The sequence below is a fragment of the Pinus tabuliformis genome, chromosome 1_2, assembly GCF_031772625.1.
Source record: "Pinus tabuliformis cultivar Carrire ecotype Pingquan chromosome 1_2, CPIR1, whole genome shotgun sequence".
Taxonomy (NCBI): Eukaryota; Viridiplantae; Streptophyta; class Pinopsida; order Pinales; family Pinaceae; genus Pinus; species Pinus tabuliformis.
The window spans coordinates 1,230,392,274-1,230,405,522 of NC_142298.1; positions in this window are offsets into that span (position 1 = coordinate 1,230,392,274).

Below are 13,249 nucleotides of genomic sequence, written 5' to 3' on the forward strand. Positions count from 1 at the left end.
CCTACTCTTCCACAAGCAAAGCATTTGAAAGGTAGCTTACCTCTGAACCTTCCAGCACCCCTTTGAAGATTTCTAACAAAATTTGATTCTTCTTCCTCTTCTTCTGGAACATGGCTTGCCTCATAGTAATCTTCTTTTCCTGATGCCTTAAAAGCAGCTTCCCTTCTGTCTGATGGACCTCCCTTTCTCATTTCATAAGCAGTTAGAATTCCATGTAACTGAGACATAGTGAGAACTTTGAGATTTTCCTTTTCTTCTATTGCAGATACTTTAGATTCAAACTTGGGGGATAATGATCTTAGAATCTTTGAAACTACTATAGTCTCTTTTATTTCTTCACCCAAATTTTTCATACAATTAACAATCTCGTCTACCCGAAGAAAATAATTTGCCACACTTTCATCATTATACATCTTGAGAGTCTCATATTGAATCCTGAGAGTTTGAAGTTTAGCTTCCTTTACCTGTTCATCTCCTTCATAGCTAGTGATCATTTTGTCCCATATCTCTTTTGCTGATTTGAAGTGCATGACCTTCATGAATTCTGTTTGGGATATACTTCCTAATAGAGTACTGACTGCTTTTGCATTTGTTTCATATGTCTTTTTCTCAGCTGGATCTGTAGGAGTAACTGAAGGAAAAGCATAGCCTGTTTCTACAATGTTCCAAACTTCTGTACCAAGAGATTGAAGATATGCAGTAACTCTTACCTTCCAATAATTGAAATTTGTTCCATCAAAAACCGGTGGCCTGATTGATGCTTCTTTCTCGTAGTTGCTCATGATGAATGATCTACCTTCAAGCGATCAAGCTTCCCTGAAGGACCTGCTCTGATACCAATTGTTGGAAATAATACTGAGAGGGGGGGTGAATCAGTATTATCAGATCAATCAAACCTTTTCAATGCTCAGAAACATATACGCTACTTCAGTTAAGTAAAACAGCGTGTACACGCTACTGTGACTAAATAAAACAGCGTATAAGCAGAAAACTCATAACTTAGTTAGCTTATTCTTCAGTTAAGTTCATCAGGACATTATTCAGCACATTAACAGTAAGCAGATGCAGTATAACAGAACGGATCAAAAGTCACACACATGAACACCAAGATATAAGGTGGAAACCCAATGTGGGTGAAAACCACCTGCTGCAAGTTATCTCTATCTTTCTTTAAGAAACTTCAGTTTACAATCTTTTGTACTGGTGCAGCCTTATACCAGTACGCAGGCTACAACCTGCAGAAGGCTACAACCTTCTCTCGTTCTCCAAACTTCCTTGGAAGGGAGCTCCAACCCCCTTTGTTCTTGTACTAGCCAAGATACTAGTACGTAGGTGCTGACCTACAATCTTCTTTTCTTCAGGTATCACCTTTCATACATTTTCAGACTTGAATATTCCTGAAGCACAACATTACAATCTGAAGACCACAATTCATTCAATTTCCACAACAGATCATTGAAGCATAAAACAACCAAACTCTGAATCACTGAACCACTGAACCCTGTCAATCACCAGTTATCAGAACACAGAGCAGACTACAGAACTCTGCAATAACTGTCAGACCCCACTGTAAACCCAAAAACAAGCTTCAAAAGATATACGCTACTTCAAGGAGCCAAACCCGCGTATACACGCTCTTTTACCGAAGCCAACCTGCGTACAGATCTAAAAATAAACTTTCTCAATTTGCAGCTGTACCAGACATTAGTTAGACCCAGAACATAGCATTGCGACAATATGCAGATCTAGAAATAAGCATAATCAACCATATCATGATAGTGCATTTCAAACCATTAGATCCCGATCTATCCTTAGATCTAGTCTTCCATCAACCAATGTGATCTCTCCTTGGCTTAGATCAAGCAACCCAGCACCTGCAAATCAGATCTCTTTCACTCTTAGATATTCAAGCCCTTGTCGAAAGATGATTTTGCCTAATGATCTTCTTCTCCTTATATAGTCTTAGGCCTAGCTCAATACCAAGAGCCAAAACCATAGTAACACAATACCATCAACTTCAAAACTAGGGATCGACACGCCCGTCGAGACACAATGGTCCGAAATCATAGGCACAACTTCCAAGGACTAACCACCATGGACCAAAGGAACCTTTCCACATACACGCGCTTTTTATGAATCGAACTAGCGTGTACACGCGACTTGGGCTTAACGAAACGGCGTGTATGAGCTTCCTTGGCATGCTGTACTGAGATCTGTCTTCTGATTAAGATGCCATCACTTGTACCAACCTCTGAGCACTTGTACCATCCTCTGAGTGAGTTGCCATCAAGGACAACACTTGAATCATAATGCCAACACTTCGATGAGGATATGAAGCGTGAATTCCTTATATTGAAGGATATGGTGTAGATCCTGTTTGAGGATAGAAGAGAATGCACGGAGCTTCGTGAGAAATTTTTGGGCATGAAGTAGGAGAAGGAAGAAATTCTTCAAAGATTGCATGATATGGAGTTGCAGTTTCATCAAGCCCATGAGGCTTTGACCAAGAACATGCGTGAGAAAGAGGTAATCCATTCGGATTTGTCTTCAGTTTCCTTTTTAGAAGTATGGTTGGATCTTTCGAAAAGCATACAAGGGGAGTAGGATCCAAGTTAATGATTAATATGGGTTATGAAGGAAAAGGATTAGGCAAGCATGCACAAGGCATGATTGAACCCCTTTCTATTGAGGAACGACCCAAGAATCTTGGACTTCGTTATGTGCAATTTAATGGCGAAGACTCAAAAGCCATGAAGGCATGTGAGGCTAATTCAAAGAGAACTTTTGTTCCAAGTTACATGAGGCAAATATGTCAAATTTGTTTCAAAGATGAGTTCCATTGCTTTAAGCCTTTGTTGCAGCAACAAGATGGTAGACATGCAGCTTATGGCAAGCATGCAATTTTAGGTAGTTTTCAAGACAAGAATGATGATGTTAGTCTACAATTGAAAATTGGAGCCTCTACTGGTTCATCTCCTCATGGAGGCAAATAGGATGAACATGCAAAGCAGCACAAGAGGTATACATCTTCTCATGATCAATTTGATTGTGTTTCTGCAAGGCATGAAATTTTACATGCTTTAATGGAAGAAAGATTTCTTGTACATATTGTGGTCAATTTAACCATCATGTTTCGAGATGCTGGATGAGAAAGAAAGCACGAAGGAAATAGATAAAGCGAAGACTACCTTCAAAGAAGGTGCATAAGATTTGCACTTTTTGCCAAAAGAAGGGACATGTTGTCTCTCATTGTTGGACTTTACATCCAACTCATCGTCCCACACACATGCAACAAGAGGACAAGAAGATTGGCAAAGATGGAACCACGGATTCCATTAATGATGTTGAAAGGGAAGTTTCACATGGGGAAAATTGCAGTAGCAAAAGTCGCCATGGAAGTGGCTTGGTGAGAAGTGGATGGACTTCTTGACACAGTAAGACGTACTCCTTTTTTACATATGTAAATTTTGGATGTATGCATGTATTCTATGCTGTAATATCTTGTTTGTTTTGAGCCACCTTAGATCATTGATCAAGGCAATGTTGTTTAGTTTCATTCTGTAATTTTCTCGCTAGAAAATTTCTGTGTGAGTGCAAGAAAGATAGTTGTGGACAAGAGGACAAGCGCATTCAGGAAGGGAAATGTTAATTTCTTTCCATTTGTGGTTCAAAGTCATTTTCCATGCAAAGAAAATGTTTTAAGGGCTAAAGAGAAGAGGATTTTCATTCTCTCATTGTCTATACTAGAGTTCAGTTGAGAATTTCAGTAAGCTTTTGGGGACCAAAAGCCTCTCATTTGGGAGGTGTGATCAGGAGCTCAAGTCTGAGCTAGGGAAAATGCTCAAATTTGAAAGTGCTCATATTGGGTTGGAACCTGAACGTCTAGATAGGTCTCATCTTCCTGATTCAGACACTGCAAATGGTTCGAAAAATGGACTCCATATGGAGAAGTTATTCTGATTTAAAAATCACCCATTGACCTTCATTTTTCAATTTTGAAAAAAAAATAAAAAAAATAAATATTTTGAGGAATATTCCCTAGAATATTCTCTAGAATATTCCCTAGAATATTCTCTAGAATATTTCATTTGATTGGTTCGGCAAAACTTTTTGCAACTCCACGAATTCAAACCCTGGTCTCTTCGCTGCAAGCCCACAGGCTCGACCATCCCACTTGCACGGTGAATCTTAACATCAATGGGTCCGGTTTTATATTTAGATCTTAATGAAGTTTCAGTTGGGCGAAAAAGGGGCTAGCTCCTAACCATGTGACCACGTGCATGGAAGCAGGATCCAAAAGCTTGGTGGTCAAACAAACTTCGACGGTTACGGTGCCACTGGTCACATGCAGAAATCCCACTGGCAGTTGTGGTCCATTTGGCGGGTAGTTTGGTGGAATCCACAATTTTTGGCGTCGTGGCTAGATTTAGTGGAGTTAACTGGCAGTTAGCCAGTTTTAATGGAGTTTTTCTAGGGGTAACTGGACAAAACTTTAGTTAGCCATAACTTTGGCTAGGAAAGGCCTTTTGATGCGAATTTTTTTATTTTATTTTGGGTCTCTTCAACCTTCTGGACTCAATGGAGCAGGTCTGAAGTCTAACAGAGGTCATCTTCAAAGGATTAAGCTACGAAGAAGATGAAGGAGCCATCAGGGCCTTGAAGGAGAAGGTTGTGTATTGGACTGTGTTTCTCTGTTTAAGGTAAATGAATAGGCATTCCTAGTTATTTCATACCTTATGAGTCTGTTTAGATGGTTTTTAGAGCCTGTTAAGAATATTAGAAAGCTGAAAAGCTTCATTTAAGTTCTAGAGGCCGTTTTTGCTGATTTGATGAGCATCAGTGCAGGGCCTAGCCAAGGGAGCTACAGGACATTTGCAGCGAAACAATGGTCATTCTTGACTGAAAAAATCATTCTAAATCCATTTAGAGAGGTTTCAGCAAGTATTAAAGACTTTTAGAGGTCGAAAACTCAACAAAGAAGTTTTCCTTAACCCTAGTGCCAGGGGGTGGCAACAGTGTGTGTAGGCGAAACCGAAGCAGCCAGAGGCCGTTTCTGATGAAAAAAACTCTATCTTGAATATTTCAGTCATTTTGGAACCAAATGAAGTGGTTTTAAATCATTTTGAGTACTTCTACACCTCGAGAAGTTGATGTGAAGTTGTGGGCAGCCCTGGGCAAACCATGGAGGAGAGCCATTTTTGGGGATGTTGTGCTTGATGTAAGCAATTAATCAGTTGTTATTTGGTATCTGGTCATTATTGGATACATCAGTAGATGTTTCAGTGACATAAATAGGAATATGAGGGAGTTTGTGCCATTTAGCAGCTCAGAGAAGCTTGGTGCACCGACAGAAGGATGTGTATCCATGGAAGCCTTAATCTGTTTGCAGGAATTGGACATCCATTAAAGGGATTTAAAATGGTATTCTCATCCCTTTGAATCATTTTTGGATTCATTTCGGTTAAGTGTGGAGCTTGTAAAATAATTTAATTACCTTAATCCCAAAGAGTCTAGTCATGTTAACGAAGCTCAAAGGAGATGTAGCCCAAGAGTTGGGTGAACTCCTATATTATATTGCTGTTGTGTTTTGATATTCTATGGCCGAATTATGTTGCTGATATATATGTTAAGTTTTAGAAAAAAAAATAAAATTAAAACACATAAACAAAAGAAAGGACATACACCTATTTCAAGCTAAAATTCTGCATAACGTTAAGTTCAAGCAAGGTTTTTTTTTAATTAAATCTGGGTTTTTACTTCTATTATTTCTTTAGGTAGAGTCTTTAGAGGGCCACGTAGCTTCTGGATCTCATTCTCTCTTTAGAGGTGACATATCTAGTAAATTCCCCTACAGTCTATCTCTGTATTAGAAATAAGAAGTTCTCGCATTTTCAGATTTAAACTTGGAGTATTTTCGCACTCATTTACATAAATGAAAATGGATACCTTGCACCCTTTTTTCAAGTACCTTCCATTTTCATATCAAGTTGGTATCAGAGCACTTGGTTTGCTTGATTGACATCACAATAGCTTGATTGTATAGCTTGAAAGGTCGTTAAAGCAATGTAGAAGATTGGCAAGTTGTTTGAGTTTGTTGAAGTTTGGGGATAACTACTGATTAGCTAAGTCTCGGAGAAGACAAAAAGGAATAGAAGATATTTTGCTGACCCCAAAGGACCTTAAAACCACTCCAAGATTTTCACTTGAGTTGGTTTGCTATTGGTTGCTTGAACAATATTTTCACTTGATTTGTGTGTTGTTGGCTGCTTGAATATGTGATGGCTGTAAAGACATTTGGGTGAAAAAGCTTTGTCATTTGTTCTGAAAAGCTTTAAGAACATTGTTGAAGTTAATTTGTTCATTGACATCATAATGAAAACTTCTACAAGTGAAGTTTCATCCTTCACAAGGTTCTTCGATGAGGATATGAAGCGTGAATTCCTTATATTGAAGGATATGGTGCAGATCCTGTTTGAGGATAAAAGAGAAAGCACAGAGCTTCGTGAGAAATTGTTGGGCATGAAGTAGGAGAAGGAATAAATTCTTCAATGATTGCATGATATTGAGTTGCAATTTCATCAAGCCCAAGAGGCTTTGACCAGGAACATGCGTGAGAAATAGGTAATCCATTCTAATTTGTCTTTAGTTTCCTCTTTAGAAAGATGTGTTGGATCTTTCGAAAAGTATACAAGGGGAGTAGGATCCAAATTAATGATTAAGATGGGTTATGAAGGCAAACAATTAGGAAAGCATGCATAAGGCATGATTGAACCCCTTTTTGTTGAGGAACGACCCACGAATCTTGTACTTGATTATGTGCAATCTAATAGCGAAGACTCAAAAGCCATGAAGGCGTGTGAGGCTAATTCAAAGAGAACCTTTGTTCCAAGTTCCATGAGGAAAATATGTCAAATTTGTTTCAAAGATGATTGCCATTGCTTTAAGCCTTTGTTGCAGCAAGAAGATGGTAGACATGCAGCTTATGGCAAGCATGCAATTTTAGGCAGTTTTCAAGACAAGAACGATGATGCTAGTCTGCAATTGAAAACTGGAGCCTCTACTAGTTCATCTCCTCATGGAGGCAAAAAGGATAAACATGCAAAGCAGCACAAGAGGTATACATCTTCTCATGATCAATTTGATTGTGTTTCTGCAAGACATGAGTATTTTACATGCTTTAATGAAAGAAATATTTCCTGTACATATTGTGGTCACTTTAACCATCATATTTCAAGATGCTGGATGAGGAAGAAAGCACACAGGAAACAGATAAAGAAAAAACTACCTTCAAAGAAGGTGCATAAGATTTACACTTTTTTCCAAAAGAAGGGACATGTTGTCTCTCATTGTTGGACTTTACATCCAACTCGTTGTCCTACACACATCCAACAAGAGGACAAGAAGATTGGCAAAGGTGGAACCACGATTTCCATTATTGATGTGGAAAGGGAAGTTTCACATGGGGAAAAGTTGCAGCAGCAAAAGTCACCATGGAAGTGGCTTGGTGAGAAGTGGATGGAATTCTTGACATAGTAAGATGTACTCCTTTTGTACATATGTAAATTTTGGATGTATGCATGTATTCTATGTTGTAATATCTTGTTTGTTTTGAGCCACCTTAGATCATTGATCAAGGCAGTGTTGTTCAATTTCATTCTGTAATTTTCTCACCAATTTTTTTTTGTGTGGGTGCAAGAAAGATAGTTGTGGACAGGAGGACAAGCGCATTCAGGAAGGGAAATGTTAATTTCTTTCCATTTGTGGTTCAAAGTCATTTTCCATGCAAAGTAAATGTTTGAAGGGTTGAAGAGAAGAGGATATTCATTCTCTCATTTTCTGTACTATAGTTCAGTTCAGCATTTCAGTAAGCTTTTGGGGACTAAAAGCATCTGATTTGGGAGGTGTGATCAGGAGCTCAAGACTGAGCTAGGGAAAATGCTCAAATTTGAAAGTGCTCAGATTGGGTTGGAACCTGAACGATCGTATAGGTCTCGTCTTCCTAATTCTAGCGCCATGAACGGTTCGAAAAATGGACTCCATATGGAGAAGTTATTCTGATTTAAAAATCACCCAATGACCTTCATTTTTGAATATTGAAAAAAAATAAAAAATTATTTATAGGAATATTCCTTGGAATATTCCATGTAATATTCTCTAGAATATTCCCCAAAATATTCTTTGGAATATTACATTTGGTTGGTTCGGAAAAACTTTTTGCAACTCTGCAGATTTAAACCCTGGTCTCTCCACTGTAAGCCCACAGGCTTGACCAGCCCGCTTGCATGGTGAATCTTAACATCAATGGGTCACGTTTTATATTTAAATCTTAATGAAGTTTTGGTTGGACAGAAAAGGGGCCATCCCCTAAGGGCCAACCCCTAACCATGTGACCACACGCGCGGAACCGGGACCCAAAAGCTTGTTGGTTAAGCAAACTCCGATGGTTACGGTGCCATCGGTCACATGCAGAAATCCCACTGGAAATTGTGGTCCATTTGGCGGGAAGTTTGGTGGAATTCACGATTTTTGGTGTCGTGGCCAGATTTAGTGGAGTTAACTGGCAGTTAGCCAGTTTTAGTGGAGTTTTTCTAGGGGTAACTAGACAAAACTTCAGTTAGCCATAACTTTGGCCAGGAGAGGCCTTTTGATGTGATTTTTATTTTTATTTTTTTTATTTTGGGTCTCTTCAACCTTCTGGAATCAATGGAGCAAGTTTGAATTCTAAGAGAGGTAATCTTCATAGGATTAAGCTACAAAGAAAATGAAGGAGCCATGAGGGCCTTGAAGGAGAAGGTTGTGTATTGGACTATGTTTATCTGTTTAAGGTAAATGAACAGGCATTCTTAGCTATGTCATACCTTATTAATATATTTAGATGGTTTGTAGAGCCTGTTAAGAACATGAGAAAGCCAAAAAGCTTCATTTAAGCTCTAGAGGCCATTTTTGCCGATTTGATCAGCAGCAGTGCAGGGCCTAGCCAGGGGAGCTAGAGGACATTTGCAGCGAACCAGTGGTCATTATTGACTGAAAAAATCATTTTGAATACGTTTAGAGAGGTTTCAACAAGTATTAAAGACTTTTAGAGGTTGAAAACTCAGCAGAGAAGTTTTCCTTGACCCTAGTGCCAGGGGGTGCCAACAGTGTGCGTAGGCGAAACCAGAGCAGCTGGAGGCCGTTTCTGATGAAAAAAAACTCTATCTTGACTATTTCAGTCATTTTGGAACCAATTGAAGTGGTTTCAAATCATTTTGAGTACTTCTACAGCTTGAGAAGCTGATGTGAAGTCGTGGGCAGCCCTGGACAAACTGTGGAGGAGAATCATTTTTGGTGATGTTGTGCTTGATGTAAGTAAATAATCAGTTGATATTTGGTGTCTGATCATTATTGGATACAACAGTAGTGGTTTCAGTGACTGAAGCAGTAATTAGAAGCTAAGAGAAGCTTAGTGCACCGAGAGAAGGATGTGTATCCATGGAATCCTTAAGCTGTTTGTAGGAATTGGATAGACATTAAAGGGATTTAAAATGGTATTATAAGCCCTTTGAATCATTTTTGGATTCATTGTGGTTAAGTGTGGAGCTTGTAAAATAATGTAATTACCTTAATCCCAAAGAGTCTAGTCATGTTGACGAAGCTCAAAGGAGATGTAGCCCAAGAGTTGGGGTGAACTCCTATATTATATCGTTGTTGTGTTTTGATATTCTATGGTTGAATTATGTTGCTGATATATATGTTAAGTTTTAGCAAAAACAAATAAACATAAAACACATAAACAAAAGAAAAGACATACACCTCTTTCAAGCTAAAATTCCGCATAATGTCAAGTTCAAGCAAGCTTTTTTTTTAATTAAATCTGAGTGTTTACTTCTATTATTTCTTTAGGGAGGGTCTGTAGAGGGCCGGGTAGCTTTTGGATCTCATCCTATCTTTAGAGGTGACATATCCAGTAAATGCCCCTACAGTCTATCTCTGTATTAGAAATAAGAAGTTCTCACATTTTCATATTTAAACTTGGAGTATTTTCTCACTCATTTATATAAATTAAAAAGGATACCTTGCACCCTTTTTCAAGTACCTTCCATTTTCAGATCAAAGCACTGCGCTGAGGCTCTGGGTCACTCCCTATTCCTTTGCAAACTCATGAACTGGAAATTGTACCTCTCTATCGACTCTCTTAAAGAGAGATTTCTCTGCAATCTCTGCTTTCTGTCAAGGACTAGGCAATCCCTTCAAGGGGATTCGAATTGCTACCAAGTGCAGCTTTTGGCGTCTCTGCTCAGTGTTGGATCTACTCTTCTTGTTTCAAAATCAATGCTATGATACCATGTGAAATTCCTAGTCTGAGGAACCCCTACCATAGCAAAAACTGAATTTACTTCTCCTACTTGTTTTAATATAAATTATTAAATTATTTTCTAAATATTGAAGTAAATTAATTTTGTAGCCTACACTACTTTAATATTTGATTACATTAAAAAAAACTGAGCAAAGAACAAGATACATAGGACACAATTTTTTGGACAAAATAGTCCCCTGAAAAACCCAATGCGGGAAAACCGGTGCAATAACTCTGAGGGTTTTCTATTATTAAGCAGTAATTTTGAATACAGTGTGGGATGCCCTCTTGACAATATAGTGACAGAGAAAATATGATGGCGAAAAACTGAATGAGTTTTACCTCACTTCACCCAGCAGATTCCGGCTGATCTGGTAGCAAAACTGGCTAACCCCGACTACCTCTATGATGGCCCTGCGTTAGCCTTACAAGCTCTACGTCATCTCTGCGCTGTCTCTTCTACCTACTGCGTCAACCTTCCTGGCTGTTTCAGTAGTTCCCTAACAGTTCCCCCTTTTTCTGTTGAGGGAAACTTCTGCTTCTGTGCTAGCCCTTTTGGCTATGTGTCAAGCATGTGTGGGTCCAAATTGGCTGAACGTTAGTCTTCTTAGTTGTTGCGCTACCTCCAGTAGCTTTTGTCTACCTCTATGTCAGTATTCCCGAACTATCCTTGCCCGTATGTTGTAGAATGATCACCTAGTTCGAATTTCTCAACTTCCTAGCCCCAAAAATCGAATTTTGTATCAATTTATTCTCTCCATGTGTGTTTCGAAATGAACCCCACGTCTTCTTCTTATAATTTTTTGGTTGAGACTTCAACGACCAAGATTAATTCTCTCATCAACATCTAAGATTACAACTTGACTTGATCCTTCTTCTAGATCATTCTCACCCATATTTTGATTAATAGCCATTAATGCTTAAATTTCCCTAAGTTTAGACTTAGGAACGCGATTAAAAATATTAATTATTTAAATAAAATACAATCTGGGTTGAATTATACCAAACGGTTTATGGGTTCTTTAGAACTCATGTGCCTTTGCCTCTCCACCAATTTTCATGCCTAGAGCATATCTGATGCTACCAAAAACTAACTAACATGAGCTCCTACATATATGTAATGGAAGTCTCCATGATAATATAAATTCTCTATGTTGCAAGTGACATATTTTTCTGAAATGAAGTTAGCATTGATATCCCTATGAAGTGGTGACATGATAATATGCATAGACAATTTGGTAATATATCTTGTGGAAGCATCATGATTCGCATACTGAAGTAAGTTCTATATCAAGGGAAGGAAAAGTTCAAAAGGAACTAATATGAACAAAGGACAAAACTTTGTGAACCTGTGAGAATTGAAGGCATTCATAAAACTAAGATCCATGCCCTCCAAGACATCTGAATATTTTGAAATTTAATAAACAAATGATGAAAGAAGTATATCTTGTTGTAGAAAGCATCAAATTCTGGAGGTACTACAAGTTTGTTACAACATCTGATTTTGAAGGAAGAGTTCTTTTGTTACAACATCTGATTTTGAAGGAAGAGTTCTTCTATGAACATGTTATACCAAAATTATCAAAAACAATACAACGACGAAGATAAGACAATTGAATCAGTTACCTGCTATGACAATATTTTGGAATAAGAATTACATTTTTGTGGCATATATGTGATGTTGAAGGAATAAGATTTTAGTATGCACATTCTCCTCTACCTTATGATGGAGATTCTTAAATTGTAAATATACTTTATAGCAATACCATGGAACAATACTATAGTTTACTAATACTATATGGTAAAAAAAACCATAAATCATATTCATATGATATCATATTTTAAATATAAAAACTTCAAACCCCATTTGGATTGTGATAGAAGCAATACCGTAAAGTTGACAGATAGAAAAACTATTCCACGCAAATTGCTAGTGGAAATCCATTATTGTGATAAAATTATCCGACTTCTTGTGCCCACTAATTCTTACAAGTATCCGACTTTGCGCGTCTACATCGTCACTTTAATTAAGTTCCATCTAGTCATGTCTTGTTACTAGTTAATGAAATGGTGCTGCATATAATGCCAACATATTTCTTAATTACAATTGGTGTATCAATACTGAAAATATGGACATCATCTCTACACTAAAAGAGCAATCCCACCATTTGAAAGGTTGAAATATGCTTTATAGCAATACCATGGAACAATGTTATAGTTTACTAATAATATTTGGTCAAAAAAACTATAAGTTATATTCACATGACATTATATTTTAATTAATATTATTAAAATATTGTAAAATATTTAAAAAATTTATTTTTTACCATCTACTTAAAACAGGTAATTAGTCTAAATTCATAATAAAATATTACTAAAATTAAAAAATCCATAAACATAACTAAATTTTAACTTTATTTCAAATTATTATTAATATTAACTATAAAAATAATAATAGGTTTTTATAATAGATATGGAGAATTAATTCGAATTCATTGTACGAGTGTAAGTCGCGCTCGCCGACAATTGAGCTCAATACTTCCATGGATTGGATTTAGTCTAGCGTGGCGAATTCAATGAAAGAATTGGGAAAAGGATAGGGCAATGAACTGTTACGCTTGCTTGTTGGTGACAGGTGTTTGGTGGGCCATGAATTACGACAAACAGATCCAGGCAGAGGTGGCGAGGAGATGGTCAAAAGATTTCAAGATACCTCCAGAATTTGAGAATGCTTCGAGTGGACCAGAATTACCCAGGGGGCTTCTTCGCTGTGGCAAGCCGGGTTCCGCCCCCAAAAACTGCAGGAAGGGTGATCTTATTCTTTCTCTACGAGTCCACACAAAATAGGGAGAGGGATGGGTTGGTTTTTTTAGTTTAATTTTTTTGATGTGGTAGGAATTTATTGAAATTATA